Source organism: Aulonocara stuartgranti, assembly GCF_965226115.1.
Source record: "Aulonocara stuartgranti genome assembly, chromosome: 15".
Lineage (NCBI taxonomy): Eukaryota > Metazoa > Chordata > Actinopteri > Cichliformes > Cichlidae > Aulonocara > Aulonocara stuartgranti.
This window is the reverse complement of record NC_138951.1, coordinates 1,567,078-1,574,317: the sequence shown is the minus strand read 5'-3', so window position 1 is coordinate 1,574,317 and position 7,240 is coordinate 1,567,078. Positions and strand designations below refer to the sequence as shown.

At 49.9% G+C, this 7,240-nt stretch overlaps 1 long non-coding RNA gene across 1 annotated transcript; it reads right to left on the bottom strand.

Moving 5' to 3' along the window:
- Nucleotides 1–1,268: 1,268 nt before the first annotated feature.
- LOC309688947 lies at nucleotides 1,269–3,868 on the bottom strand. Its single transcript, XR_014271211.1, has 3 exons — nucleotides 2,433–3,868; nucleotides 2,272–2,357; nucleotides 1,269–1,693 (listed from the first exon to the last, which is right to left on the bottom strand). It is a non-coding gene; the product is annotated as an uncharacterized lncRNA (long non-coding RNA).
- Nucleotides 3,869–7,240: the final 3,372 nt, after the last annotated feature.

The following is a 7,240-nucleotide window of genomic DNA, read 5'->3' as shown; positions in this document are numbered from 1 at the left end:
GGCAAGTGTGTAAACAATTTTCAACCTCAAGGCCAGCAGGCTTCAGTAATGGATGCTTAACCCAAAGTAGAGTGATGTACTCCCCGCCCAGAAACACTGGGACCGGCTGAATTAGTGCGAGGACCTCTGACACGCTAATGTAAATAGAGGAGCAGAATTTACAGAGCACAGCGTTCTTCAACCTCTGAAACCACTCAGAGATCGAGGCAAGAAATTTATGTCCTTCGCCTTCGTGGAGGGGGGAGAGGAGGAGAAAGTGAGCGAGCATCGTGCAGAAGAAACAAACCTGATGTGAGTCAGCAACAAAGAGACCCAAATATTCACAAGGGGGAACCTTCATCGACGCAGATGTTTAATAGCTGCTTTTCATATAATGTTTAGGATTTGATCCACTCCACTTTTTAAAGAAGACCAGCCTTTGAAATCAGTTACACAATCTTCGACTGATTCGGGCCCAATTTTCAGATACGGCTTTAAGGACTGTTCACGGTCTACGCGCATCGACCGCAGGAGAATCAGCCAGGGTCATTGCAATGTAGTGTTGTTCTGTGATACCCTGGAATTCATGTGGAGTTTACTTTGACACAGACCACCCACCTAAACACTGTGCAGACCAACAATACAACAATGCTTCCAAAAGCACGACAATCTGTCGAGCTCAGAAAAGCAACTCAGAAATGACAAAAGGAAACAAACGATCCCAGAGCTCCAGTTCAAGTCCGGTGACGCAGGTGCTTTAATGTTGTGTTTGTGGATAAATCAATTTTTGTCATCTAATGAAAAAGGATCACAAAATCAGATTATTGAGTGATTAATGTTGAAATGTGAAGTTGTGCAGTTCATCAACAGAGTGTAGCCTTGGGTAATGTAAGTCAATCATATTGTTTTTTAATATGATTGATTGGTCATCAGCCAGTCAGCTTCTGCTACAGCTGATTATTTGGCATTTAAATGCAACCTGTTATTATCCAGAAATTGCTCTATAAGCGCAACAACCCAGGCAGCTCCATTTGGTACAATCAGATAAGATAAGATGACCTTTATTAGTCCCACAGGTGGGAAATTTGTTTTGTTACAGAAAAAGTGCAAAGTTATGTAGCAGAAATTAGAAAACACTGGAATGCAATAAAATAAAATACTATATACAATAAGCAACTGATGCAAACACAACGTGTCTGCAAAGCAACATGTGATATGATTATAATATGTTATGTTACATGTGGCTTTATCTGTATCTGGGCTTCTCTTAATGCTAATGCAAATGTGACCAAGTGGTCGGCGGGGTTATGCACAAAATAAATAAACTTGACAACGCCACCTAGGGGAATTACACCCCCAGGAAATATATTTAAGAAAAATAAATAAAAGGAATAAAAGAAGACCGCACAGATTCAAGGATGCACACTGAGGCAGGTTGGCTTCCAATATTAAAACAGTTTTATTTATAGAAATAAATAAAATATTATAAATAATATTTTATAAATAAAATATTAAAAGTCAAGATGTAGCGTCATTATTGACAGTGTCCTACAGTAAAAATAAACAATCGTGGAACTTGGACTTACCAGCAGCCGTGGAACCAAAAGAAAATCACACCAAAAGAATCACTGCAGACCACCCAGTGCTGTACAAAAGAAAGTGTGAAAACGACCCACCACCTGAGGTCCCAGGGCCACTGGCTCGTCCTCCTTCACTGAAATAAAACACAGAAAAGTATGTTAAAAGAATAAAAGGACACTGAGCGTCAGGCTCGCTACAAATCATAAAAAGACTAAAACACACTTTAATAACTTTAATAAAAGAAATCACACACACACACACACACGGGAAAGGCTTATTCCCCACGGGTCAAACTACCACTCGTGCTGGTAATAATTATTCTCAGGCGTAGGCCGGTCTGGCTCCCCACCGGCTGAGACCGGCCACCCAGGCGATTTAGAGTCCCAGCACGACACTCGGGCAGAGAATCACTTCAGCCCGATCACAGAAGTGTGGGTACGAGCAACAGTCCAGGGTAAAATAGAACACCAGGCGAACCCAAAAAAAGGTAAGCCTACTTAATAAAAACAAGATAAGACAAAACAAGACAAGACAGCAGACTCCACCAAGGAGGAGTTCACGACAGCAACTGAGAAGGCAGTCCACTCTTCCAATTTAGGTTGGACAATTTACCATGGAGAGGTGAGTACAGCAGTGAACCCTGAAACAGATAAGTGTAACCTTAAACTCTTATAGCTATGAATGCTAATAAAAGTAGTTCTAACAGCTTACCCCAGGACCGGAGGCACTATACTCTCATTGGTGGAGATACCACGAACACCTCTCTCCGCAATGGCAAAATTAAACAGACTGCTGCGCTACAACAGGCCGGAAAAGGATATTAACACCAATTCCAGTATTCGGAGGGAATCCAAGGTTAAGCGAGAGCATACCTGTAGCTGTCGTATAATCGGCTCTTGCTGATCAGTCCGTCGCAGTACGCCAGCATTTACTGCTGTATCGTACCAGAAGCTCGGGAGGAATTAATCCAACAAGACATCGGCTTAGCTTTATACAGGCTAGCGCCACCCTGCAATCAATGTGCAGGTGGGTTCCCAATTAACCCGATCACCTGATACAAGGAGCGAGTGCAGTGGAAAGAGAGCGAGGGTGGTAGAGCGAGCGAGAGAGAGAGAGAATGAGAGAAGAAAAACAACGGAAGGCGAGTAGCCCATCTGGCTACATCTACCCCCCTTTTTTTGTATTGGCGCCCCGACAATAACTCAAGGAACCTAACACCATGGCCTGAATATGGCAAGCTGAGCATTAGCAACTGACGCAGATTCAACAGGACGTGGCAAGTGATAAACATTTGAGTGATGACCAGCTGTTGAACGTGCTGTTCTCCGCAAATGTGGCCCACTCACCTCAGACTGTTCAACAGAGCCTGAGGAAGAACCTGGGGGAGCAGAGGTCGAGGGTGCTACAATCACACTGGGAGTAGACCTGAGCTCCACCGATGGAACTCTAGAGGCATCGGGAAGTGACACCACAGGTGCGACAGGGTGTGAGGGTACCTCAGGGACAAGGAGCCACAACTCGTCGTCACTCAGAGAGGTCTGCTCTGAGTCAGCGGGTACAGGTGGGGGTGGAACCGGTGGACCAGGTGTAGGTGGCCCTAGGCTGACCTGTGCCTTTAACATGTCACGATGGACATGTCGAACCTTCTCCAAGTCTCCCACGGGGGCAATGGTATAAACAGCCCCGTTCTCTTGGGGTGCCCTCAACACCTGATAGACCACAGAGCTCCAAAGGTCCTGGATCTTGTGCCGGCCCCGGGTGCTATGATCTCGAAGATACACCAGCTGACCGACCTTTAAAGGAACAGGGTGGACTCTCTGGTCATGCCGTTCCTTACGGCGGTCAGCGGCCAGCGACAACCGTGCCCGAGCTCCCTCAAAAGCCACCATTAACCTGGCTTGGTGCTCGGCCACCCAGTCCTGTACCTCTCCAGGCACTGGGTCCTGAACGCGGCCTAGAAGGAAATCAATAGGCAGCCTAGGATCCCTGCCAAACATCAAGAGAAACGGTGACTCTCCGGTGCCCTGATGTGGCGTGCTATTATAGCAAAAGAGCACATGCGGTAAGCATGCAGCCCAGTCGCGTTTCTGAGATGATGGCAGAGTCCGGAGGAGGTTATGGAGGGTTCGGTTAAACCGTTCGCACTGCCCATTACCCGCTGGGTGGTAAGGGGTTGTACGGGACTTGGCTACCCGATACAATTCGCATAACTGTTGCATCACCAAACTCTCAAAATTTCTACCCTGGTCAGAGTGGAGGCGGCTTGGAACGCCAAACTTAAAAAACCACTCTGTTAACAGGGCCTGGGCCACAGTAGAGGCCCGCTGGTCCCAGGTAGGGACTGCAACGGTGTATTTGCTAAAAACGTCAGTCATAACCAAAACGTTTTCAACTCCACTACGGGAAGGTTCCAACACCGTGAAGTCTATGGCCAGGATTTCATTTGGCCTAGACGCCAACAGGTGACCCATATAACTATGAGGCCCCAACCCTGAGTCCTTTGCGACCTGACAGCGTTCACAACGCTGAACCCATTGCTTGATGTCAGAGGACATCCCGGGCCAATAGCAACGCTGCCTGACCAGTTCAGTGGTGCGCTCAATACCTTGGTGCCCATGGTCCTGGTGCAGCTGCCTCAAGGTCTCAGGCTTCAGAGCCTCTGGGAGAACAAGTTGGAGGGCTTCCTCACCTCCACCTGGACGCAAAATACGGCGATAAAGGATGCCATCCTTCTCCACCAGACGATCCCACTGACGCAGCAGAACCATGACTGGTTTGGGGAGCTGATTCCTTTCCTCCGAAGAGGGCAGGGTGTGCCTCCTCCAGTGTACCAAGAAATCCTTGAGGAGGGGGTCAGCCTCCTGCAAAGCACAAATATCCTCCAGGGAGTGAGATGGAAAGGCCCCAATCTCCAACTGAGTAACGGAGGGCAAAACGGCTGGACACTGAGCCTGCCGAAGTGAAGTCGGGACACAAGTCCCAGGCAACACACCCTCGGCCAAGCTGGAGCTCGTCTCATACTGTCGAGAGAGAGCATCAGCATTCCTATTACTGCGGCCTGAGCGATACTTGATCTCAAAATCGAATACCGCCAGCTGGGAGGCCCACCTCTGCTCGGTGGCACCCAGCTTAGCTGAAGAGAGGTAACTGAGTGGATTGTTATCGGTGTAAACCACACACTTCTGCCCCAGCAGGTACTCCCGGAACTTCTCGGCCATGGCCCACTTGAGTGCAAGAAACTCCAGCTTCATGGAGCTGTAATTGTCCATATTGCGCTCATGTGGCCGAAGACCTCGACTAGCATAAGCCACTGGCCTAACGACACCTTCTACATCTTGGGAGAGAACTGCACCTAAACCACTGTGGCTGGCGTCAATCTCCAAGATAAATGGGCGCGTAAAGTCAGCATATGCTAGCACAGGTGCAGACACAAGCTTTGCTTTCAGGGCCTCAAAGCTCTCCTCACACTGAGGGGTCCAAATAGCACTCAAACTCTGTCCCGAGCCCTTCTTTGTCTTTGTGCCAGCCGATTTAGCCACCACTTGATGCAGGGGAGCCGCCAATGCGGCAAACCCCTCCACAAAGCGCCGGTAATAGCTGGCGAAACCCAAAAAGGATCGCAACTCTGACACGGAACGAGGACACTGCCATTTGGCTACTGCGTCAACCTTGGCTGGATCGGTCGAGACACCCTCACAGGAGATTACATGGCCCAAGTAGTTAACCTTCTGCTGGAAAAAGGCACACTTTTCTAACTTAGCCTTGAGCCCCTGTTGCTGCAGCCTTGCCATCACCATCTCTAGCCGTTGCAGGTGCTGAGAGACAGACGAGGAGAACACAATGATGTCGTCTAGGTACAGCAGTAATGACTGGCACTGCTGATCCCCGAACATCCTCTGCATTAGGCGCTGAAAGGTACCAGGAGCATTGCACAGCCCGAATGGCATACGATTCCACTCGAACAGGCCAAACGGCGTGCAAAAAGCGGTCTTGGGCTTATCCTGCTCAGAAACTGGCACCTGGTTGTACCCGCTGGCCAGGTCGATGGTAGAAAACCAGCGTGCGCCAGCTAGGGCATCCAGACTTTCCTCGATGCGAGGTAAGGGGAAGGCGTCCTTCCTTGTTTTGCTATTCAGCAAACGATAGTCAACGCACAGCCGGAGGCTTCCATCCTTCTTGCGGACCAACACGATGGGAGAGGCATAAGGGCTGCTACTTTCCCTAATTACCTGGGCCTCCAGTAGCTGGTTGATATGAGCCCTGACAGCCTCATAATCAGAAGGAGGAATTCGCCTGTACCTCTGCCGGACAGGTGCGTCATCGAGTAGCGGTATGTCGTGCGAAATGAGGTTTGTGCAGCCCAAGTCTCCCTCATAAGTGGAGAAAACAGAGCGGTACTTCCGCAAAAGTAACCGTACCTCGTGTTGCTCTGACTCAGCGAGAGCAGACAGGTCAATCGTATCCACCATCTCTTGAGCAGGGCTGCTGGTTGTATGGGAGGAAACGGTAACGGGAAAAGAGTGTTCCTCGCTAACACCGGCAGGGAGGCTAACAACAGTAGCTTTGCTTATCACTCCCAAACGGGTCCGCGGGTGGAGAACAGCTTCCGCTGTCCCTACATTGGTGACTGGGATGTAGGCAACGCCCTTATCCACCTGAACCAAACATGGAGAGGCCAGCAACCCAACTGGCAACCCGGACTCAGAAGGTTCAAAAAGCACAGCCTGACCTGACAACTGCTGAGAACAAGTAGTGGCCACCAGCTGCATAACACCACCAGGTATCCGCACGGCCCGCGGGCCCTGTACCTTAACGGTACCGACAGGGTCCTCTGGGGCTTGGGCTGCAGACTGGTGACACTGATGTAAGGCCTCCAAAACTGGTCTCGGTGCCTGTGACACAGAAGGAGAATTAAACAAGGAGCCACCGAAAGCCCCAAACAGTTCTTGATAACAGCGGCGGATTACGTTCATTCCTAAGATGCCAGGGACAGAGGGCGTAGCCCCAGGAGGGTCCTTCACTATAAGGATTCCACAAGAGGGCATTTCCTTGCCACACAGGAGTACACTGAGCTCCAAATAGCCAATGTAAGGGATGGCAAGCCCATTGGCAGCCCGAAGCTGTAGCCAATGACATGACTGAAGGCGTTCTTGTCCCCAAGGGGCAAAATGTGCCAAAAAGAAACTTTCTGTGATGGTGGAAACCATGGACCCAGTATCCACCAAACAAGGGACAGTTACCCCACTAATAAGCACATCCATCTTTGGACACGATGAAATTAGCCTGCCAATCCTATCTTTCTGTGAGCCAGTGAACTCCCCACCTGAACTGTGACTCTGCAGCACAGATGGCGTTAGTTTTCCGACTGGGTAGCGGGAAGATGATTGCCAACTGCGGCATAAGGAGGGCCTGAATCAGAACCTGCTCTAGGGCGGCGTGAAGCCCGCTCCCCAGTGCACTCCCTAGCAAAGTGTCCTGGCTGCTGACACCGGCGACAAATCACCGAGCCAGCCCGTGAAGGCCGAACACTTCTTCGGGGGTTCTGTAAAGAAGCCACTGTCTCAGTGAGCCGATTTAACTGCTCTTGTTGGCGCTTTAGGAGTTCCTTTAGCTCACGCCACTCGGACTCGGGTGTACCAACAGGAGCGAACCTAGGGCTAGTGCGCACTCCACACTGAAA